The sequence below is a fragment of the Tursiops truncatus genome, chromosome 11 (genome assembly GCF_011762595.2).
Source record: "Tursiops truncatus isolate mTurTru1 chromosome 11, mTurTru1.mat.Y, whole genome shotgun sequence".
Lineage (NCBI taxonomy): Eukaryota > Metazoa > Chordata > Mammalia > Artiodactyla > Delphinidae > Tursiops > Tursiops truncatus.
This window is the reverse complement of record NC_047044.1, coordinates 55592705-55617085: the sequence shown is the minus strand read 5'-3', so window position 1 is coordinate 55617085 and position 24381 is coordinate 55592705. Positions and strand designations below refer to the sequence as shown.

Genomic DNA, 24381 nt, shown 5'->3' with positions numbered 1-24381 from the left:
AGGGATTGAAGGCAAGTAGGCAAAAGTTCTACTTGGTTAGTGCTATTTAATCCAGCCCTGTGTGAACTGTTTCCTGATGTGGGCAAATGCACAGCTGACTTCTTGCTACCTTTCTTCAGCTTCTGTCTCCTGGAGGTATTTACATCATAGAGTTTCTTAAGTGGGGTCCCTTTGAGACAACTCAAGCCCAGGTACATTCCCTGGCATCTGATTGACTTGTGGGGGATCTTACGTATCTTTGGTTTACCAAATGGTGGATGTACGGCTTCAGAAATTAGCACTCTTTCATTCTCTTCCCTGCTGTCTAAGTTTCCTTCACCAGCTCCAGCTTCAGACTTCTGCAGGCAGGAAGTAGGTATGGGTTTCACTGTTTCTAAGTCCACATACATTTCCAAGTATTTGAGAACCTATGTCCAGCCCTCCCAAAAGTACTCCCCCAAACTCTCATAGTGTACAATTAAAAGGCCAGAAAAGGGAAAACAAAAGTATTCTCTACTTTTACAAAGTCTTCCTTTAACAAACCTCCTTTTAAGTTTCTAGTCTTTCATCTAAGCTGTGGAGGCTGTGATCACTGTGTCCATTTTCTCATTTTGCAGTAAGTTCTTCACAGGTGTATCCCGTCCTGTTTTCCAGAATTCTGAGACTACTAGAAAAGTGGATTATGTCATGTTATAAAAACAGTCAAGATAGCAGAGAGAGGGCACAACAGATATATTGGACTGCCAAGAAAGTGCAGAGTGAGTGGAATGATTCCCCCTCAGAAAGCCAGGATCATTCTGTGAGGGATTAGACACGGAGGTTCTTCTGTTTTTTAAACATGGATTTCGTTCTACTGGTATCATGAGACTGTTGAATATATGGCCTGTGAACTGAAAGATACAAATATATTCTTTAAAATGAAAATGAAACAGGGGGGAGGGTAGTGTGTGTAGGGCGGAAGAGAGAGTGTTATGGGAATAATTTAAAGGGAGTGGTAATCCTTAATAAGACAGAGACAGTTGGAAATGAGAAGAGAAGGTAGATTCAGGAGAGATTATGGAGTTACAAATGGCAGGACCTAATGACCAGAGGAATATGAAGAAAGAAATAGCCTTAAAGGCAGTGGTAGGAAAAGGGAACTTCAGAGTTGATTTTGTTTATCACTCAAATGTTATGAATTTGAACTAGTTTTGTCATATGTGTGCTATGAATTTAGATGCAAATATTACCTCTCTGAGTCATAGAATTTTACTTTAAAATTTAAATCACTTCCATAGTGACTTGAAGGCTCTAAATTCACAAAAATTGCTAATTCCTACCTCATTTCATTTTTCTCCATGTTAAAAGGAAATTTTCTTCCTGTTTTTTAAGTTCCTGTTCAAAAATTTTTTAAAACAAATAGACAAATATTATGTGCCAGGCATGATTCTACTTGCTTTATAAATATTGGCTCTTCCAGTTTTCACAATTGACCCTATAAAGCAATTGTTATCACCTACATTTTGCAGATGAAGAAATCGAACCCCTACAAGACACCCAAGATCATGCAGCTAATAAGTAGCAGAGCTTGGATTTGAATTCAAGTAGTTCATGCTTGTCATTACTGTACTGTACTCTGCTACTTTTCTCTCCCACAAGAAGCCCTAGATTCTTTCAACCACCAGAAATTGCTCCACCGTCCTCCCACTCCCAGCCTGAATTGCTATACTGCTTAACCTGGACTCTCATGTTGGTCGTTTCTTTCCACCTTGAGTTATAATTATTTATATACATGTTCTAACTAGATTATATACTAAATTCTCTGAGGTAAGGACCACTTCTCATTCATCTTTGTACCTACGGCCTAAAAGAGCATAGTACTATAGCGTGCTGGGCTATAGTACAGCACAAACCCTAGAATCAGACAGACTTGAGTAGAGTGGATGTTACTGAGTTGCTGTATGACTTGAGCACAGTCCTAAAATTCACGTTTCCGTCTCCTTGCTCGCAAAATGAAGAAAAAGTCTTTCTCTTGTGTTTGTTATGAAGATTAAATAGATAATATAAACATTGCAACCTAGTTCCTGATACATAGTGAGCACTCATGAAATACCTATTGTTTCCGTTTTTATTGCACATAAACCCTCAGCAGATGTTTGTCGAATTATTGATTCTGTTTTTGAGATTACATACAGATCTGGCTGGTAACAAGCACAGAAGAGGCCTTGCCTATTTTAAGTCACAGGTGAAGTGTTTTAAAATAATTGCAATCAAGTATTTCTACGTTCAGGTGTGTTGATTAGTCATCCATTCACGTTTTAAATTGTAAGGAACAGCTGTCAACTATTACCCAGTAGTTTATCCTTGTAAATATAAAAATTATGTTCATGAGATCATATCAGATAGGAAAGACAAAGGGACAGTTTTGTTTCAAAATTTACCCAGAATATTGCAACATTTCCATCTGTAAAAGGAATAATACATCAAAACTCAAGATTAAGGCTAATTATATTTGTAATTTAGAAAACGAAAATAAGAAATATTAAGCATAATTGTTCAAATTAAATCAGTTGGGACTGAGAATGAATGGGTTTATGAGCTGTTTGTTGTTCTTAATAGCAACAAGAAAACCAAACATTTTCTATGAAATAGTAGCGGATTTTCATCCAGCCCTGAATTATAGACTTTGTAGATTGCCCTCCTTGGATTCTTATGTGGAAACACTTAATGAAGGATGTTATGACTCAGTAAGGCAAATAGTACTGCATACTTGGACTTCTTTTCTCAGACTATGGAAAGGTACAAGAACATATGATTTCCCTAATCTCCAAGCAACACTCTCCTATTATATTTATTTCTGGCTGGCTGGGAAAATATTATATGAACTACAAATTGTTGCTATAATGGAATTGCAAACATTGTATGTCTATATTTTTTCCTTGAAAAGGCTTCCCCAAAGAAAAGCTCTTGTATTACATTTGGTGGGGAACAGAGGTATTGCTTTAAGTCAATCTGCATACCATTTAAAATGTCGCACAGGTGGTTTCTCTCTAACCTCTCTTTCTAATCCTTCACTTTCATTGGAAGATTTTAACAGGAAGAAAGATAATACTGATGCCTTTGCAAAGGATAAAATGCTGAAGGTGGAATAACATTAGGGATAGGGCAATCATTTTGAAGAGTATTTTAATCATCCAGGTGTAGCTTGATGAAGTCTTGAATTAGGATTAGTTCCTATTATATAAAAATAAACTTTTTATCCTTTATAATTTTTCAGTTCAAGTTCTAGTAGTAAAGATGTTTCCTATTAAATGGACTTAATGTTTAATGAAGCAGAAAGCCATTTAAATCTAAAACTTATAGGAAGAAAGTAGGTGATATATAAACATAAACTCATTTGATTTCATGAGTCCTGGAGCCTCTATGTGATTACTCAGTTCAAGTGGGGAATCTTTGAGAACCTTAAAGCAATGAACTCTGAGAAAGGAGGAGCTAGCTTGACTGATTGGAAAAGGCAGAAGATAAAGCCCCAGAGCTAGGTAATATGGAAGCGGGATTAGCATATCATGTCATGCAGCAGCAGAAATGCCCTTCAGGTGAGTATAAGATGTTCCAGAAAATGCAAGGGAGCCGTTTCCTGAGGGTTTGCCTTGTTGACACTGAATTGGAATCAGCCTAAAATTCTGGGCATGATGGTGAAAGAGGATAAAGTGTCAAAAGAAAGGAAAAATGTTGCAAATTTTATCAAGATAAAATGAGTAAAAGGAACTTGAGCTCACCTGCTCTCATGAGCACACCCAAATCACAACTAACTGCTGAACAACCATCAGTAAAAAAGACTGGAACCTACCAAGAAAGATATTCTACATCCAAAGGCATAAAGAAGAAACCCAGCGAGACGGTAGGAGGGGGTGTATTTACGATATAATCAAATCCCATACCACCCAGCTGGTCGACCCACAAACTGGAGAACAATTATATCGCAGAAGCTCTCCTGCAGGAGTGAGCGTTCTGAGCCCCATGTCACGTTCCCCAGCCTGGGGTTCTGGCATTGGGAGGAGGAGCCCCCAGAGCATTTGGCTTTGAAGGCCAGTGGGGCTTGAGTGCAGGAGCCCCCCAGAGCTGGGAGAAACAGATACTCTACTCTTGGAGGGCACACACAAGGTCTCAGGGCAAAAGCAGTGACTTTACAGAAGCCTGGGCTGGACCTACCTGCTGGTCTTGGAGGGTCTCCGGGGAGGCAGGAGGGCGGCGGCTGTGGCTCACTGTGGGAACAATGACACTGGTGGTGGAGGTACTGGGGGAATATTCATCAGCTTGAGGTCTTCTGGAAGTCGCTATTTTGGCAACAAGACCTATCCTCACCCAACAGCCTGTAGGCTCCAGTGCTGGGCTGCCTCATGCTAAACAACCAACCGACAGGAACACAGCCCAAACCATCAGCTGACTGGCTGCCGAAAGACTAAAAAGCCCACGGCTGCCTCTGGACACGCCCCTAGGCACGGCCCTGCCTATCAGAGGGCTAAGACTCAGTTCCACCCACTGGCCCCTCCCTCCACGAAGCCGGCCCAGCATCTTAGACCAGCCTCACCCACCAGGGGGCAGACACCAGAAGCAAGAATACTACCAAGCGGTAGCCAGTGGAACAAGTCCGCAAACGCAGATCAGAGCCTCCCCTGGGGCCAGCTGGTCCCTGGCCCTAGGGAGACGAGAGGGGAGTGCGGTGCTGGGACACATAGGACATCACCTACAGAGGGCCACTTCTCCAAGGTTAAGAAACATAACTAACCCTCCACATACATAAAAATAAAAATAGAAATCTAGACAAAATGAGACAGAAAAGGAATATGTTTCAGACGAAGGAAAAAGATAACACCCCAGGGCTTCTCTGGTGGTGCAGTGGTTGAGAGTCCGCCTGCCGATGCTGGGGACACAGGTTCGTGCCCCGGTCCGGGAAGGTCACACATGACGTGGAGCAGCTGGGCCCGTGAGCCATGGCCGCTGAGCCTGCACGTCCGGAGCCTGTGCTCCGCAATGGGAGAGGCCACAACAGTGAGAGGCCCGCACGCAGCAAAAAAAAAAAAAAAAAAAAAAAGTGATTCTTCTCTCGGGAGAACAATGGATGCACAAAGTGAGAAGTTACAAGAAGTCTTTTAACAGAGTTAGAAAACATAAAGAATAACCAAAGAGAGTTGAAAAGTCAGAGTGAGTAAAAAAAAAAAAAAAAGAAAACAGTTAGAAGGTACAAAACCAAAACCCAAATCGGTAGTTGCCAGGGACTGGGAATGCAAGAAGTGGATTGATGACTTGATTCTGGTGTAAGTTACAGGACTGTACACGTCTGTCAAAATTCATAAGACTATTTGCCTAAAAAGGGTAAATTTTCCTGGAGGTAAATTATACTTCATTAAACTTGAATTTAAAAAGTTAAAAACAAATATTATTCACTTAGAAAGATGAGCATGCTAGTAGAAGTAAAAAAAAATTATGTGAGTGATTTAATTCACAACAATTTTAAATTATAGCATGTGGATTAAGAGATGACCAGAGTTTCAAAAGAGGAAAGGGATGGGAAATTGCATATTAACTTGACTTTTCAATTGCTGGCTTGGTGAGACTGTGTATTCTTTATGTGCAGGAATTTCACACAATTCTGTGTCTTGAATGTGGCTCCTGAGGCAGAAATAAAAGATTGTGCCCAGTTTGCCTTTATAAACTGGTATGTCATAGGTTAGGTGCTCCAGAAGTAAATGCCACCACTGCATTTAGTGAGTAACGTGTTTATTAGAGAAGGGGAAAAGGGATAAGCAAGATTGGGTAGCAAGAAATTCCGTTGTGATGGACCCAACAAAAACTTGGCCAATTCAGCATGGAGCTCCAGAGAGAACTCAGGTGATCACCATGGACATCTATTGATCCTTCCTTAACCAAATGTGACAGTAAACAGGTAGGTCCACCAACGCCAGGCTGCCTAACATGTCCAGTGGTCCAAATGGCCAGGCCTTTCCACCCGTCCCTGCCTTGATCAGTCTTTAGCTGCAGGTGAAGCAGTTTTCTGCAGCTGAGGCAACTCTGAAGAAACTGACACTGGGAGGCTGCCTGGTGATGGCATCCCCACAGCAAGACAGTCTCTGAAGAGCATCTGGGTGGTATAATCTTCACATCTGTCACAGTTCACCCTTTGTACCACTGGCATCTACTTCTCCATATTTGTTCAAGTAGCAGCTCCTAGTCGAGCAGGATTCTGCTGGGTCTCTCCCCTGAGGCATCTCTTAGAAGTGGGAGGTCAGTGAGACAAATGATAGCCCCTCTCATGGCAGTTGGGCCTGGAGCCACAACTGATATTCAATTAGAGTCTTCTCTTTACCTCAAACACCAAGGATCCAATGTGGGAGTTGCTCCAACTGTCCAGTGTTAAAATCTTGGATCAGAAATGACCACTGAATGAATCCATTAACTTAGTGAACTCACTATAAGCTGGATCTTGGCAATACTCCATTTATTATCTGGAGCTCACATGTCCAAATTCTAGGAAGGGGCATGATGATACTTCGGGTTTTTAGTTGTCAACGTCCACTCATTCACTCTGTCCTTCAGTCTGCATAATATCTAGGTTTCCCCTTTCCCGCGTTCCTTTGGGGAAAGACCTGGGGAATCATTCAAATACAATTGTCATGTTGTTGCAGGGTTGTTTCTCCTAAGAACCAGCCATCTCTGTAGTCAAAGTGTTCCAGTTTTAAAAACTGGCTCAGGTCTGGAAACAGGGCAAAGACTTATGATTTTTTTTTAGTGGGGTGACTTCCCTCTGCCTCCCCACCCAGTAATCCAACTTTGATTTCTTCTGCTGGCTCAAGACGAGTAGTGCCTTTGTCAGCTGTCCATCTATTATGCCCTTTTGTATGTCATGTTCTGTGAATCATCTGAATAGCTTTCTGCGGATGAGCCCCCCTAGGATGCCACACCAAGTTAATTAGTCATTGCAATAGTCTTCGTATGCTGATTTTTGGTAGTTAAGCACTGCTATCTGAATTACATTGTTTTGAGGCCTTTTCAGCCCCATTGTTATCAGTGAGCCAAGTTCTGTAACTGCCTTGTCTAAACTACAGAGGAGAGCCACCACTGAACATTCTAGTGATGCTGGTGCCCCTTGCACCAGCACATTCCTTATGGCCTTGTTGAATACTGTGCTCTGTGGGTCTCCCTATAGAATACAATAATTGGTGAGTCTTTGGGTAGTATATAACATCTACATTCCTGCATAGGCACTTCCCTGAGCTTTTAATGATTTCCTTCACCATCTGCCATGGAAATTCTGGCATTTCAGCTTTGCTCATCGTGATGGTTAATTCTGTGTGTCAACTTGACTGGGCTACGGGAGCCAGTTGTTTGATCAAATGCCAGTCTAGATGTTGCTGTGAAAGTATTTTTTAAATGCCAAACATTTAAATCAGTAGATTTCTTAAAATTATAGCCATCTGTATCTATATCCATATCTACATCTATATATAGAGAGAGACACATACTGCTTCTCTGGAGAACCTGACTAACACACTCATCTGTGGGCTACTGCTTTTTCTGTGTTTTTCTAGGAGCCTTTCTAGTAGAGAGTTCACATCATCTCCTGGGGGTAGTTGCCAGTGTGTTAAATCCCGTATCAGGAGAAACACTGCCAAGTTAATCAACTCTTTCCTATCTAATTTTAAGTTTTGACCCCCTTGATTAAGCGTTCTTAGTATCCAGTGACACAAGTACTATACCAGCTCCACTGGCTAAGTCTTGTGGCTGCTTTGGGGGTATAGTCCTGTAATCCTTAAGATACCAGTTACTCCATATGTAGGGCGCGGTCAGCTAACTGCTACGCGGCAGGAAGCTGAAATAAGCTGAGTCATCCTTCCTGTGGCCACTGCGCTTGCGTAAAGTAGCGACCTATCCGATGTTGGCTCACAAATCGCACCATCGGCGAAAGCCAATCACAGAGCGACACATGTTCTTAATCCCTATATAAGCAGACTGCTATAGGATTGCGGGGTCTTCCTTCCATCTTTCTTCAACCAAGCTGTGCTCCAATAAAGTGTGATACGAGAAGAATCTTGCGTGTGGCGGCTCGTTATTCTGCTGGTCGGAAACGGCCCGCCGCAAGTGGTGCCGAAACCCGGGAACTTCGCGCCCTGCATGGAGGACCGATTCAGAACTCGACACACGGAGTGAACCGTCGGTGAGTAGTCCAGTCAGGTATGTTTTCAAGATAGCGCATCAGAGAATGAACAAACAGGGACTACGGTAGATAGGCCTGAAATTATGAAAAGAGAAAAAAGAAAACAAAAAGAAAAGCAAGAAACGGTGCCAGGATTATATCCAATCCTAGATGAGTTCAAGGAATTATATCTGTTTCAAGATGAATTAAATCCTAGAGAGGAGGAAGATTTAGAAGGAGCGGCCGCGGCATATGAACAAGAGCGGTATGGGCATTGGTACATGCCGCCACTCGCTAGCCCACCATATTTTAATCCTGCGGAGGCTAGAGCTTCCGCCCCTGATATCTAATAGAGGGATAAGACGTAAGTTATAAGGCATGACCGCCCCTATAGAAGCCCGCGGAAATTTAAACCGCCGAGGCTTGGGTTTTTCTCAAGGGTCACTGAGTTTATGACCACAACACCTCTGTGGGTACCTCAGTGGCCTTTGTCAAAGGAAAAGCTGGAGGCGGCATCCAAACTAGTGAATGAGCAGTTACAATTAGGGCATTTAGAACCCTCCTAGTCACCCTGGAATAATTAAGAAAAAATTAGGGAAATGGCGTAAAGATTGTTTCTTTTCTATTCCTTTGAATAGTCGAGATAAAGCCCCTTGTATGGAGTTGCTTGAACAGGCCTTAGGCGTTTTGATTAAATATTTAGGGAATGGGGGATTGTTTCTTGCTCCCGAGGGAATACAGAAGGGAGATGTTGTAAATTTTTTAGGAGCTGCTGTACATGGGAATAAGATAGTACCTCAAGAAATTGAGATTGGGACTAATTGCTTAGAAGCATTGAATGATTTTTGGAGGTTGCTTGGAGATGTGAATTGGATTCGGCCATATTTAAGTTTAACCCGCTTGGATCTAAAACCTTTGTTTAGTGTATTAGAGGGAAATCCTGATCTTAATTCCCCACGCCAATTGACCCCAGAAGCCCATCAGGCACTTCAAAAGGTAGAACAAGCTATTACAAATGCACAATTAGAACGCTGTGATGATTCTCAACCTGTTTGGATGTGTCCTTTTAATTTAATTTCCACACGCGCTCTAACAGCGCTAGACTCTACGACACAGGCTCAAGAGTTTCATGAGCTATATCATGTGTCATCTACAGTCTTAAGAAAAAAAAATTTAACATTACCAGAGCTTTGGCTAGGAATATTGTGAAGAGTTGTTACCCAAAAGACTGGGGTTAACCCCAGAGGCATTCCAAAAGCTTTGCTCTTTTTAGTCAAAAAATGCAGGTGATTCATATTACAGGCTTGCCCTATAATCCACAAGGCCATGGCCGACGAAAAGCCCAAGGAAGGAGTCAAGACTGAGAACAACGATCATATTAATTTGAAGGTGGCGGGGCAGGATGGTTCTGTGGTGCAGTTTAAGATTAAGAGGCATACACCAACTTAGTAAACTAATGAAAGCCTATTGTGAAAGACAGGGTTTGTCAATGAGGCAGATCAGCTTAAAGAACTCTTAATAAAACAAAAAGGGGGAATCGCAGAGAACTGTACCCCTAGACAGAGACTTTCACTTGCCTTATTTACCATAAGAAACCTCTGCTGAACGCCATGTGGCAACAAACCATAAAAATTATGGCAAAGTGATGTGGAAAGATGTGTTGTCCAATCAATGGAAGGGCCCGGATCGTGTTATTACTCGATCCAGGGGATCTCTTTGTGTCTCCCCACAGGATCAAGATCCGATCTGGGTGCCATCAAGACTGACGAGAATTGTTGAAGAAAACTTCGGAGAAGATGCTGAGCTGGATGTTCCTGATGATTCTTAATCGAAGTCTTTGTATTAGTTGGAATTCCACAAAGGATTATTCAGATTGTGCAACTGAGTGCTGCCGGGCTGGAGCCCGTTGCCTTTGGAGATTTTGCCTCTTGGCTCTCTTCTGCCTTTTCCTTCTTTGGGGAGTGGGTGGGGGTAGGAATCTTTGGAGTCTGCTGTGTATTTGGGATTATGCTGTGTCTCTGGTTGGTCTGTCGTGTGCGCATCAGGGCACATCGAGATAGGGTCCTGCTCACTCAGGCACTTCTGGCTATTAATGAAGGAGATTCTCCCGCAGCCTGGCTCTCCGCCCTGAATAATTCGAAATGATTGCCCTTGCACAGAGAGGCCTTGTTGCCATTGCACCTCTATAGGGAGTCATCCATTGTCCTGATTGCCCTTGCACAGAGAGGCCTTGTTGCCATTGCACCTCTATAGGGAGTCATCCATTGTCCTGATTGCCCTTGCACAGAGAGGCCTTGTCGCCATCGCACCTCTATAGGGAATCAGCCATTATTCTGAGGCAGCCCTTGCACCCTGCGGCCCTTGTTGGCATTGCACGCAGGAGGGTGCCTCAGACATGCCAACAGAAAACTGCCCTCGTACGGGCTATGTTCTGCTTGGTGTTCTAATAAATAAAAAAGGGGGAGATGTAGGGCGCGGTCAGCTAACTGCTACGCGGCAGGAAGCTGAAATAAGCTGAGTCATCCTTCCTGTGGCCACTGCGCTTGCGTAAAGTAGCGACCTATCCGATGTTGGCTCACAAATCGCACCATCGGCGAAAGCCAATCACAGAGCGACACATGTTCTTAATCCCTATATAAGCAGACTGCTATAGGATTGCGGGGTCTTCCTTCCATCTTTCTTCAACCAAGCTGTGCTCCAATAAAGTGTGATACGAGAAGAATCTTGCGTGTGGCGGCTCGTTATTCTGCTGGTCGGAAACGGCCCGCCGCATCCATACATCTAAATAATCTGATACTTCACTTTCACTAGTGCAGAGCTTCCACTGGTACGCCTTCCAACATTGCTGAAAAGTTTTAATAAATGAACCACCACATTGTTCCATAAGCTGTCTGTGTTGGGGTCCTCCAGCCAGGTGATGAATAATGCAGGTCTAAAAGTCTGTAGTTACACTTGCTTTCTCAGATCCTTCCTGGTACCAACTTTCAAAGGTTGGATTACCTAAAAGCAGACTCTGAGAAGTTTAAGGTGCAACATATTTATCAGCAGTCAACATGTAAGAAGGGAAAGGGGAATTAGCATGACTGGGCAGCAGAGGAAATCAAAATGACTGGGTTTTAATACATCTGCCACCCTTGGTCACCAGATGCAGGCTACCCAAAACAGGAGGTGACATCAGACAATGTGACTTCCTGCAGCTAAGGCAGAACTTGAAGTTGATGACATGTGGAGGCTTCCTGCTAACCCCGTTCTCTGCATCTGGGCTGCATCTGGGGTCTAAGAAACACAACTGTGTCTACCACATGGAATTAAATTTTCAAAGGCAGAAGACAAAACAACAAAAAAACCAAGAAACAAACAACAAACCACCTACCTCTTTCTCTCTATATCAGACCTGACTTTTCTAAGGAAAACTATAAGCAGGTCCATTTGTTGTTTAGCAGTTTTTGTTTGTTTGTTCTTTGCGGTACGCGGGCCTCTCACTGTTGTGGCCTCTCCCGCTGCGGAGCACAGGCTCTGGATGCGCAGGCTCCGGACGCGCAGGCTCAGCGGCCATGGCTCATGGGCCCAGCCGCTCCGCGGCACGTGGGATCTTCCCAGACCGGGGCACGAACCCGTGTCCCCTGCATCGGCAGGCGGACTCTCAACCACTGCGCCACCAGGGAAGCCCTTATATGTACATATTTTGTATATGATAATACCACCTTTCATTTTTGTTAAGCTTTACAATTTAGAAATCAATTCCACTTATTACATCATCTGGTTGACTCTTCTTAATAATCAAATCAAGTTTTTTACTTACAAAGAAAGTAAATTTTAAACATATTTGTGTCTTTGCCAAAGTAGTGCATTAGTAAAGTGCCCAACTAGTCCTATATCCAGTTATTCAGATGCCTAGTATCTGAAATACTAATTTCAGACATTGTATTGCTTTTTTAACACATTTTTTATTTTATGTATTAAAAATCAAACTTGATATGATAACACATGTCCACAGAAATATTTTTATTTAAATATTCATAGAGGTATTTAAATAATAAAAATCCAAATATCTTCAACATGTGAACTGATAAAAAAAATTGTGGCATTTCCACACAACAGAATACTAACCAACAAGGAAATGAAGAACTACTGATGCATACACACAACTACATGGATGAATTAAAGATAAATATGCAGAATAAAAGAAGCCAAATAAAAAAGAATACATATGATGTCATTCTATTCACATACCATTTTAGAGTACGGAAAACCAACTGGTCTATGATGATAAAAACCAGATTAGCCATTGCCCGGGCTTCAGGGAGGACTGAATAAAAATGGCATGAGGGAACTTTCTGGGATGATGGAAATGCTCTATATCTTGATTAGAGTGGTGATTAAATGGATATAATAATTTGTCAGAATTCACCAAACTGTACACTAATTAAAATGCATGCATTTTAATGTAACTTATATGTCAATAAAGTTTATTGGAAATAAAATAAAGCTGGTATTTTGACAGAGAAATCCACAGTTGTTGTTTGAAGTCTTTGGCATCATGGAAGAAAGCTCATTCTCTTTCATAAAGGCTTCCGAGGAAAAAACTCTACATGTCTTTTTGAAACATGTTTCTGAATCTCTGGATAACCCTTCAACTCAATACTGTAACTAGTATAGTCAATTCCAGTTCAGACTGAAATTCCAGTTCAGATTGAAAAAAATTATTAGTATCATAATAAGTACGAAAATTAAAGAAATAGTGTATAGTCTGCTTGAGAGAACCACTACTTACATCCCAAAAGCTTATCACAGTGCCTATCATGTAATAGTTGCTTAATAAATACGTCTAATGAATAAAACTCATGAAGATTGAATTCCGTGACTCAGGACATGCATTGAGAAATGAAATTCTGGTGAATCAAGGAAAAAAAAATACAGAATCAATAAACTTCAGGTGACCACCTACATGCTAGGCTCCAGCAAAAACCACAGGGCTGGATTTGAAACCTACATCACATTTCATATAACAAATGTTATACAGATTATTTCTTGGGAAAAAAATTTATAACAAGTGATAATTCAAGATCACAATCAACAAACTCCCAGAAAAATGAACCAACAGTAAGAAATCAATTAGAATTATACAGAGAAACAGCAGAAAATAAATAAGCAGTTTGAGTCAATGCCTGGCAGATGCAAATCAGCAAAAGAGCCTCTGAATGGAAGACAAAATGGCAAAATGGCTCTAACTTTAGGCAAATAAAACAAAGTAAGGGCAGCTGAAAATCTAGTTTACTGAGAAGCAGGCAGCTGAGAGTGTTTTAGCCTGAAACTATCTTGTGACCTACGAGGCATTATGTAAATGCAAACAATGACTAACCCTTCAAGGACAGTTCAGGCACAGGGCAAGTTACACCTGGTTACAAGTTAAGCAGGTAACTTTGTGGTCGCATTCTTATGCATCGTGATCAAAACTACTCTCCAAAATATTTACAGTAAACAGTTATTTTTGGTTAATTAGAAAAAAAACCTTCAACATACATAAATATTTTCTTCATTTGTTAACAGTGTGCATAATATCTGTAAATCTTTGTGCCCTTGAAGTGCTTGAAAGTACCAGGGAGTTCTAAAAAGTGAAGCTAAAGTTAATAGACCCACCTAAGACCACATGTACAGGAGAAGGCACTGAAACCTAGGTTCCTTGGTACCATATTCGTTCATCATTCATTCATTTGATAAAAGTCATTAAATATTAAATGCTTATAAGCCATTATTTACAAGACCCTGCTAGGAAAGTTTATAGTTTATTGTAAAAATTTTTAATCCAAGTTTTTAATTTTATATGCTTTCAGAATACTTAACATATTCAGATGAAGGCATCTATAATTAGGTTTATAATTAGAATTCATTAAGTTTACTTTATGGATAACATTAAATAAATTGTAAAATTAGAAAAATCCCAGTGGACAGGACTTTAAATGCAGAATCCACGGAGAGATTTTTGGAGCCTCAAGAGTCATTTCTTTTGACAAAAGACCTCTCTGGGCTCTTGTATAGTTATTGAAAGGCACCCCATACAACCATGTCCAACATGATTGTTTTTCCTTTTTTTATTCTTTGAAAACTGAGACTAGGTTTGCATTCTCCTCAATTCTATGGGAGGCTTCCATAGAAGAGATTTCCAAAGTAGCTGATCCGGTGCACTCAAGATATAAATCTAGAAGCAGTGGAGTGATGTCTTTCATATTTTGTATATTGTATGAAACCAGGTCAGAGCAATCATATTCACAGCTGCTAGCCAGCTACAATCTCAGTCACAGTATGCTGCCACTAGATGCTGGATGGCAGGTGCACGTTCATTTTCACTCAGGCTGAGGGGAATACTGGGACATTTGGTCTTTTGTCCTTAGTTAAAACCAATCTATTGTGTGTAGTTAACACACACACACATACCCATGCTTTGGTCTCACAGAGTCTTGCCAAGAAAAGGCTGTTATATGTTAAGTTCGGGTTGTGAGGATATGTATTTTTAGCCTTGACTTAAGAACACATTAGAGCATTCTCGTAAGCTCAATGTTTCATTGGGTTGTTATGCCATTATGATTTATAATCTTATTAAATAACATCTTGTATTGGTCAGAATAGGCTAGGCTATGTTCTCATGACAAATAAATTCTGAAATCTCAGTGGCTAAACACAATAACGGTTTCTTGCTCACACAGAGTCCAGTGCAAGACAAGCAGCCTTTCTTTATCTTTTAGTGACTCCACGTTATAGTGACTCCATATGAAACATGAGGCTATTAGAGCAGGAAAGGCAGGGATAAAGGAGAATTACTGGTTCTTAACGCCCTTCAGCCAGAAATAACGTAAGTTGCTTTCATTCATACTCTATTAGTTAGAACTTGTCACATGGCCCCAATATAACTGTAAGAGAAGCCAGGAAATGTAGTGACATGCAGATCATGGATACTATTAGTGCCAGCAGCCTCTACTACATATCTGTTGCAAAAAACTCACACTGTCATCTCTTTCCTCCCTTGGGCAAACATTATTGATTACTTTCTATCTACAGGAATTTGTGCTGGATGCTGGAAGATTACAGGGAGGAGTAAAACTTCATTGCTACCCTCCAACAGCCTAAAAGATAGGGGAGACAAAAAAATTACAATATTGCCATACTGTGAAGCAGAAGAAAATCCCCCAAATACAGACATACACCATGTACTATAGGAACATGGGAATTAATTCTTATTGAAGGAATCCTTGAAATGCTACAGAGGTGATGACATTTATGCTGGGCCTTGAAGGACACGTTTAATACAGAGAAGAGGGTGGGGAATGAGAAAAGACATGGCATGGCGGAGGAATGAAAGGGCAGAGAAACTGGAAATGAGGCTGTGGGTGTGTAATATGAGTTTGGGCTTTATTAATTTGTATGTTATGTATATATTCACTAGTTCACTTATTTATGGAACAAGAGTTGCTGGAATATTTAGTATATTGTTATCTTTTGTTTCTCCCATTGTTATTTCATCTATGAGTAGAAATCAAGGCAGAAATTTTACCATAAAAATTTCAAGTTCTGATCATATGATTTGCTTTTCCCCTAAATTGTATTTTTTCCCTCAATTTCTGAAGAATATTAAGACTGCAAGTTATAGGAGAAACTGACTGGATTTATTCCCACCTAATTCTCTTTTCAGATTCCTTTCTAAGCCAAGCAAATATTTACATAGCATGTCTAGCCATAGCAACAAGGCAATTTAGAAATGAACACCCAAATACTAATACTGGGGCAGTAGATAAATTAGATCCAGAGTTTTAATTGTTGGAAAAACAAGACTTAAAAAGACAACTTGCTACAGTTCTGATATAATACTATGGGTAGTGATGTTTAGGAGTTTGTAAATAGGTTAAAAAGGCCAAGAATATGAGGCTGTGAAAAATACAGGACGAAAAAGAAATATAGGACAAAAAAGAAAAATCAAAGAGAAGGAAAAGGGAGAGTAGGGTCAAAATTCAGGAAATATATGGTCTTTCTCCTTCTTTCTCTTCTTTGAAGTAAAATAAAAATGATGTATGAATGAGAAAAATGTCAGTAGCGAACACTCAAGAACATGACTTTGAAGTGTGTATCTTAATGTTGTTTCTTTTTAAAATTTAACATTCTTTTTTGTAATGAAAATGAAGCATTTATAGTCACTGCTAGACATTCCATCATTATCAAAAGTCTATTATATCTTATACAAGTGTCAATTTACAGATTTCTTCCTTAAAAGAAGTCTAAAGTTCTTCCTGGAGTTTCTGTCTTCGTTCCTTAGTTTCCAAACTACCCCTTTCTCTGTAATACCGTCTTCCAAACTTTCTGATGTTACTAATAATGGCCACCATTTATTCATCTCATATTATCTACCATCAACTTCACATATATCATTTCACCTAAATCTTCTGACAGCCATAAAAAGTTGATATTATTACTATTTTGTAACTGCAGAAACTAAAATTCAAGCCTACAGACTAGCTGTGGCAGAAGTAAGGCAATGTGAATTCAGCCAAATACTTAATTTGTTTCCAAATTTGTAAAATGTGAATAATCTACCAGCTACAAATGGTCACTTGCCACCTACCTCTACAAGATTGAATCGTGAGCTGCTGCAGCTGCTGACCTTCAACACCCCCTGAAAGGAGTTCAGGGTGGAGATCAGGAATGAGGCACTCTGTGCTCTGGGAAAAACTGGCAGAACAGGCCTTCAGATAGATATTTTCAGGAGAAGATTTTATGAGTCTGATTTTTGCATCTCCTCGTATCTAGAAAAGCACTAAAGTCTTTTATGGTGACGTCTGCTCCTCACGACTAGCAGAAACCTTCTGCAAAAATGTGTGCTTGACTGCATGCACCCCGCCTTCACCACAATCACATATATACTGACCTTCCGCCCGCCTCTTCAGAGCGCTTTCTCCGAGCTTTCTGAAACGCTGTTTCCTGGGCTACAGACTTCATTTTGCCCCAAATAAAACAACTCACAGCTCTCATGTTGTGCATTTTTTCCAGTCAACAAATCTCATATGGCTACTGTATTGAGAAAATCCATATAAGTACTTAGAACAGTGCCTGACAATGATAAGCACTTGATAAATAAGTAATTATAATGATTATTACTACCATATTGCCATTTTGATTCTTTGTCCCTTGGACTTCAAAATTCCACTTACTTCAACTAAATTACCTTGGCTTTTTAGAAATGATTTAATTTCTAGAACAAACAAGAAAAGCTTCTAAGAAGTTATATTTTTATCTAAGGTTAATGCAACATTTTATCTTTTTCACTTTTTTGGAGCAGGAAAGGGGGGTGGGTCAGTTAAATGGACAGAAAAGCTGGAATATGAATTCTCAAATCTAAGCCCCCTCTTTTTTCTCCTGGATTGTTTCTTTTCCTCTAAGTAGTACTTCAACTTTAAAAACATTAGAGGAACCAATGTAAATGTTCATTTCCAGCCCTCCTTTCCAACTTCCCCCAAAACATGTTCTAGACAGCGGGGAAATGTAAAGGTAGAAGAAACAAAACCAAGACTGGTATTACCATTATCCCTAGCATTATGTATTGTCAAATAACTTAATCCTATTTTGAAGAATTAAATAATTTGAGAAACTAAAACTGATTCATTTATAAGTGACCTTCTTTCACTTCTTTCCTATTTTCGAGTTCTTGCGCTACGCCTCCACGCCCCGGGGTGTAAATTTTATTTTTCCCTTAGTGTGAGGGATTTGGTTGGCAAGCCTAATCTCCAACACTGAAGTCGCCCCTCCCGCCTCCCTGCCCCGGGCGCCCCCCTCCAAAGACCTCCAGTGAAAAAAGGCCCAGCACTTTGCCTGCAAGCTCAAATGAGACTCTTCTCTTCTCCCTGCCTTCGGCCAGGTTCCTCGCCTTTTGCATGGCTTTCCTCACCCCTAGGTTGCACCACTCCCTGCGGTATCTAAACAGAGCTACCACACACCTGGCTGCTAGGTTAGGTGCCAAAGTACTTCGGGTAAAGCGTGTTCCGACTGATCTGGAGCAACAGTTCTACCAGACTTGTGTCTTTCTCTCAGGGTCAAAACTAAAATCCGAAGTGGAGCGCCCCGAGCCACAGAGAGAGCGTCTACAGCGTTGACAGTGGCCTGGAGCATGCTCAGTCCGCCTGGAGTCACTGGGCGGCGGCCGGCCCCCACTCGCGGCCCCCGGACTCAGGCGGAGCCGCGGGAGCTCGCGGCCACCCTCCTCCTCCCCGCACCCCCCTCCCCCGTCCCCCCGCCCTCCGCCTCCCCCGTCCCCCCGCCCTCCGCCTCCCCCCGCGGCGCGGCGCGCGCTCCCGGGCATCCACAAGGGAGCTCAGCCGCCTCGCCTGCCCTCCCCGCCGCCTCCACCTCCTCCTCTTCCACCTCCTCCGGCTGAGGCGGGCGAGGACTCGTCCGGGGACATAAATAAATAAATAATTCCATTCACCCGGTGACAGCGAGGCGAACCGGCGGCGGCCGGCGGGGGACGGATCGCTGCAGCGCCCACCCTGTGCCGGAGACCAGGTAAAGTAAGTTACACCCCGGGAGGAAAAGAGCAGAGGACTGGGCGCCAGCGGAGAGGAAGGCGAGCGCTCATCAGTCACCCGAGCTGCCCGGGGAACCGCACGCGTGTGTGTAAATAATGGCCAACATGTGACACGCACGCCAAAGCCATTAGCCGGCGAGCCCTTATATAGACAAAATTCCCCCAGGCGGCTGCCGGAGGAGAGTTCGCGTCACACGAGCGCGGACCTCAGCCGGGTGCAGCCCCGGGGCGCGCGCGCGCGAGCATCGGAGAGGGGGGCCAGAGGGGTCCGGGGCGGAGAGCGCTCCGTGCGCCCGCGTGCTTCCGGCCAGGCGACGCCAAAGCTCCGAGCTTCTGCGCAGAGGCTCTGCCGGCGCGGTGCTCCCCCCATCCTTACCCCACGAGTCCCTCCGGCAGGTTCCCGCCTGGCGTGTGCCGCTTGCGCTTCTCAGCAGCATCCCGCCCCTGGCCCGCCAGCACCCCGGGGTGGCCTCGGCCGCAGGAGCTGGGGATGGGGGGTTGGTGAGAGAGTGTGTACGGAGCATCTTCTCTTTTAGCAGATGGTGGGGGCTCGGAGAGGCTGGAAGGAGAGGACGCAATACCAGGGGGTTCGAGTTTTGTTCTTTTTCGGTCCACAGGTAGCGTGGCGGGGGCGAGGCCAGTCGGGGGCAGAAAAGGAGTGTGACTTGACGAGGGCGGAGGAGGGCCTGCGCCTCCCGGGCTCACGCTGGGTTTCCTGCGTGAGCTGCTGCGCCGCGCTGGGGGTGCCAGGCACGGCCAGGTAGCGCGGGAGGCTGGCGAGGTTCCTCCTTCAGGCGGATGCTGCTTCGCAGCTGCTCCCGCCACCCCCATTTTCTCCCTTACTTCCGCGAAACGGGATTGCAGACTGCCTTGGCAGGGCTGGGGGGGGGAATTTTGTGGTCTACGTCAATAGTACTGAGTGGGGTAGTAGTACGAAAGCTAATGTTTCGTGTCCTCCTTTCTTGGGTCTGTTAAGGGACGCAGCAGAGGAATAAAAGCACGGGCAGTGGTGAGGGTGATGTGAAAAAGCCTGGAAACAGTGGGCACTAGGTGCCGTTTACTGGCACCTCATGCTTTATGAGTAAATCCAAACTGGGAACTCGGGAGGGCTGCAAACTTTCAACAGACACGTCGGCTTGAATGTGCTGTGTCATTGAAACCTCAAGAACTACGTGTGCATTTGGGGGAGAGTGGCTGAAAAATTAGAGCTGGGTGGTGGCTGCAGAGAATGATGAGGATTGGACAAGGTGACCCTTATTTGGCCCTGGTGAGGCAATCCTAGCTCCACTTTCTGCCTCTGACCACAGTGCATTTGAAGCAGTCTAAGTCAGCTGGCCTGAATGATCTCAGTAAAAGGGAAGGATTACGGTAAGCAACTCAGTGTGTTGCATAACAATTCATAAAGTCAGAAATTAGTTTTTGCAAAATTCATAGCAACAGTTTGCAATTAAGTACTGCTCCCCCCACCCCCGCTCGGACTATTTTAATAATGGTAAGCGATCTGAAATTTTAACACCTTCTCCCCAGTGTCCTAGTTAGTTCACCTTCCTTTAAATGCTCAGTTTATTTCTAGACATGCATTTACTCTTCTATAATATCTGGCTGATATCTTTGGCCTTGAGCCCTCCTGAAGGGAAAGAGGGCAAAGAGGCTTAAAGAAATATACTTTATCCAGAGTTATATTCCTGGTTCATGTATCTAAAGTAAAAGAAGTCTCCTGCAATTGCTTTTCATTCTGTATTCATTTATCAAACATGTTTTTGAGACATTCACATGGGAAAAGGTAATTAACTTTAGAGTTAGACCTAGATTTCAAGCTCAGTTCTGCACTTTTGTAAAATTGGGTAATTATTTAACAATCTCATCGTCAGTTTTTCTTATTCATAAAATGGGATTCGTGGTATCCACCCTGAAGTGCTATGGTGAGGAATAAAGTATACGGAAAACACTTAATAAATAAACTAGCTATTTCTGAACCCCTAAAATCACCCCAGACACTGTACTGTGGTTCCCAAGATGAAGGAGGTTGGAATTCTGCTCTCCAAAAACTCAACGTCTAGTCATCTAGGATAATCTTCCTCCTGTCCTCTTTGTTATCAGTCAGTTTCCTCTCAGTGGAAGAAGCATATATGTCAAATAATTTGAAAGGGATGTGGCAATTTCAAGAAATTAAGATGTGCTAAAAGGCAAATTTGAGAAGGGTACCTTGCCTCAGAAACCTGTGTGTTCAGCCCCATCCATTTGCCCATTGAGAGTGACCCAGTATAAACAGGTAATGGAGGATTTTCTCTTGTTATGAGGGCAGGACATCCCTTCCCCGAAGAAGGTCTTTGCTAATGAATTGATTTCCATTTTTTTGAGAGACTGAGCAGCAAGTTTTTTCTGCACTTTGGACAGACTAATCCACTCACTCTGAGAAGCCCAAGAGTATAGTAACTATAACAACTGTAATGCTACCATGTTCTGGGCACTGTGCTACCACTGTCTATTAACTCCTTTTATCTCCTTAACAATCCTGCGGTAGGTCTGTCAATATCCACATTTATAGAAGAGCAATTGAGGTACAGAGAGTTAAGAAAGTTGCTCAGTTTGCACAGCTAGCAAGTGGCTGAGTTGGGGCAAGCACCCAGGCAGGCTGTCTGATTTTAACCACTGAGTGGTACGGCTTATGCTGCACGAAGCTGAATGAGGGCAGGGACTTTGTCTGTCGTGTCCTCTCTTCTCAGTGCAGTGCCTGGCAGGTGATAGTCCTGAACAGCTGCTTATAGAAAAAATGAAGCGCGGAGGGACAGGAGGAGAAACAAACAAGGGAAGAGTGAGCCTCCTTTCCTGCCTACAACTCTAAATCTGGCAGGGGAATCCCTCACGGACTTTGCCTGGGGGACAGGATAGTTGAGGATCTTTTGAAGAGTTGTTTGCCTGGTCCCGCATTATTTATTCTGTGTAAGCACATGCATAGAAATAATTCATGGTAGCTAGTGTCAGGTATTAAATGTTTGGCATTAAGGCTACTAGGTTGTTATAAGGTTCACTGGCTTGTTTTTCTTAACAGATTTTTGGGAACCTTTTGGAGAGCCAAGTTTCTCAATAGATGGCATGATAGTGCTGGATTGCATAATAAGCCACTGAATGGACTCTCATTGTCTGAGAGGTCATCCTTGTTTGTTCGAGGCTTTCTCAACTATTTGGATCAAAGTGTGCAGGAAATGTGTTGGGAAACGACTGCTCACTAAGTTTCAGTGTGTAATAGAATTTTTTTTTTAACTGACGGAGCAAGCTTCGTTTTCTCAGTTGGTCCCTTAAATGGTGAATCCAGGGTCCTAATCTGCCTACTTGGAAGATCCAGTAGTTTTTATTAATCTTTATTGAAATCCCAAATAAGTTCTTGAAAATTTTACAGGACATTTGGGTGACAACTACAAAATGCTGGTGTAAAGATATTGTTGTTAAAAATTTTGTACACTTAGGATAGCCCCACAAAAAAATGACATACTGTGTGGTTCAGATATCTGAACTGGTGATTACTGTTTATTTGGCATTAAAACAGAAACTTTCAATGGAAAATATCTAGTATGGGTGGTAACACAGAGAAATATTCGTTTAAATAAATAAAGATCTGTACAAACTGTTGGTATTTTTAAAAAGCAGTTAAATTAAACATTGGCTGTTTCCTCACCTAATAACACAATGAAATGTATTCTTATTAATCATGTACACCCCTAAACAGATTCTGATTAGAGCTAATACGTAGAAGAGTTATAGATTATAAGAAGCTGCCCTACTAAAAATTTACTTGAAGACCTATTTCTTTTGGAACTAGATTAGATATGAATAAACAGTAAAACTAAAAGGCATGTATTTGCTTGAAAAGTTTCTAAGGGATGAACTGTATTAATGATATTTGCCTGTTTTTGAAACTGATTCTCCAAAATTTCAGAATCTGAAGTTCTATCAGTTTTTCTCAAATATACAAAAGGTGCATTCAGTGATAAACAGCATTATGTGACAGTGTTTCTAAACAGGTGACACTGTTGGCATTTTGGGCAGGGCTCCTCTACATGGATTAGCAATGCCTCTTCTATTGCAGGACATTTAGTGTGTATGGCCCCTGTCCTCCATATGCTGCTAGAGTCCCCTCAGTCATAATTACTGAAAATGTCCCCTGAAATACCTTTTGGAAGAGTAGTACTAGATGGGATTGAAAACTATTGGCCAATAAGATCAAATTGAGAATGTTTAAGGAGATTATCCTTGAAATGCGTGTACCTTCCAATAAGAAATTCTTTTGTTTTTTCTTCAAAGGATAAAAAGAGTAATCTCCTGTGAAACTACTTTGATTTAAAGGAGTGAGTCCTTCCCCCTAAAGTATATTAAGTATTAATATTTCAGAATCAGGTTATAATTGGCCTCTGAGGGTCCAAATCTTCATTCGCTTCACACTGTCAACAGCCTCTGGTAACGTTGGCACCTGCTGCTTCTTAAACTCTTCTCTTCTGTGTGCTCTTTGTGCCCCTCTTACTTCTCTGACTGCTCATTGGTGGCTGCTTCTTCGGCTTTCCTTTCATCTCCTGCTCACTCAAGTATGTGTTCCTCAATTTCCGTTTGAGTTCTTCTCTTATCTGTATTTGATCCATTGGCAAAGCTCATCCTCTCTTGGCCTGTGTTTTGACCTCAGTAGGAGTAACGCCCAAGTCATTATCTTCAGCCCTGACTTTCCCATAGCTCCAGGCAGCCCTTTCCAAGTACCTGCTGGACGGCTTACCTCTTCTGTGCTTCTGACACGGCTAACACCCTGTGGACTCTTCTGAACACTGTCTTTCCTTTCCAATGAAAGCCCCTGTTGCTTTCATTGGTATTAACATTCTCTTCTAGAAGCTTTTGAGACCCTCAACACCCCCAGCCTTACGTCTTACAGTCAGGTGCTAAGACCTGATATCCGAAATGCTTCTTTCACCAGTTTCCTCTTTTCTGATGCTGCCACAGAGTTCAGGCACATTTGACATACTACCTAGAGTCATGTCCTAGTCTCTTAGCGGGTCTCCTCATTTCTAGTCTCTCACTGTACCAGTTAATTCTGTACGTACCACGAGATAGTCTTACTGAAATACACCTCCTTTTCCTATTTGTTAATAGCACTTTGTGACTCCCATTACCTAGGTCTAAGGACCAAGGTTTCAACCTCTGTAATTCCAAAAAGGTTTTCCAGGCTCATCTCCCACTGCCACCATCCTCGAGTCAAATTGACCTGTCCCCTGTGCCTCATTTATCTTCATTCTATTTCCTGACACCACACCTTTGGTCTTGCTGTTCTTTCACCTTAAAATGCTCTAACCTCCTGCTATTTTCATGTCTAGCTTCAACCTTCAAAGCTGAGCTTAAACACCACATTCAGATTTCCTCCGAAGCCTCTGGATAGGTAGAAGAAACTTTTCTAAAATTTCGGTAACATTGCATTGTCATCTGTCTTGTGTGTTTTAAACATTGTATTATAGTTGCATATAGATTTGTATATCTTTGGTTTCCCTATATACTACAAATTTCTGGGTATTGGGAATAATAACATATCCATATTTACATATCCTTTAGCACTTTGGTGGATTACGGAGTTACATGGGACTTAGAGGACATTGGTTTCTGCTTTTCTTTATTGTTTCTTCAGCAT

At 42.3% G+C, this 24381-nt stretch overlaps 1 protein-coding gene and 1 long non-coding RNA gene across 11 annotated transcripts in view; one reads left to right on the top strand and one right to left on the bottom strand.

Annotated features, from left to right (window-relative positions):
* Nucleotides 1-19491, bottom strand: part of LOC109547171 (uncharacterized) — a 143040-nt gene extending 123549 nt beyond the window's left edge. Inside the window, exons 1-2 of one of the 3 annotated variants that reach the window (XR_012324321.1) lie at nucleotides 18133-18347; nucleotides 17067-17209 (exon numbers count right to left, since the gene is read on the bottom strand). This is a non-coding gene — a long non-coding RNA (uncharacterized lncRNA). Of the gene's footprint in view, nucleotides 1-4170; nucleotides 4394-17066; nucleotides 17210-18132; nucleotides 18348-19095 lie in introns of those variants that run through there. The other 2 variants (XR_012324320.1, XR_012324319.1) reach the window with 2 other exon arrangements.
* SLC16A7 (solute carrier family 16 member 7) overlaps nucleotides 18496-24381 on the top strand; it is a 164576-nt gene continuing 158690 nt past the window's right edge. For 6 of the 8 annotated variants that reach the window (XM_033866362.2, XM_033866359.2, XM_033866361.2 and 3 more), the window contains exon 1: nucleotides 18496-18697. The gene's annotated coding sequence lies outside the window, so the exon portion shown is untranslated. Of the gene's footprint in view, nucleotides 18703-24381 lie in introns of all 8 variants that reach the window. The other 2 variants (XM_033866358.2, XM_033866356.2) reach the window with 1 other exon arrangement.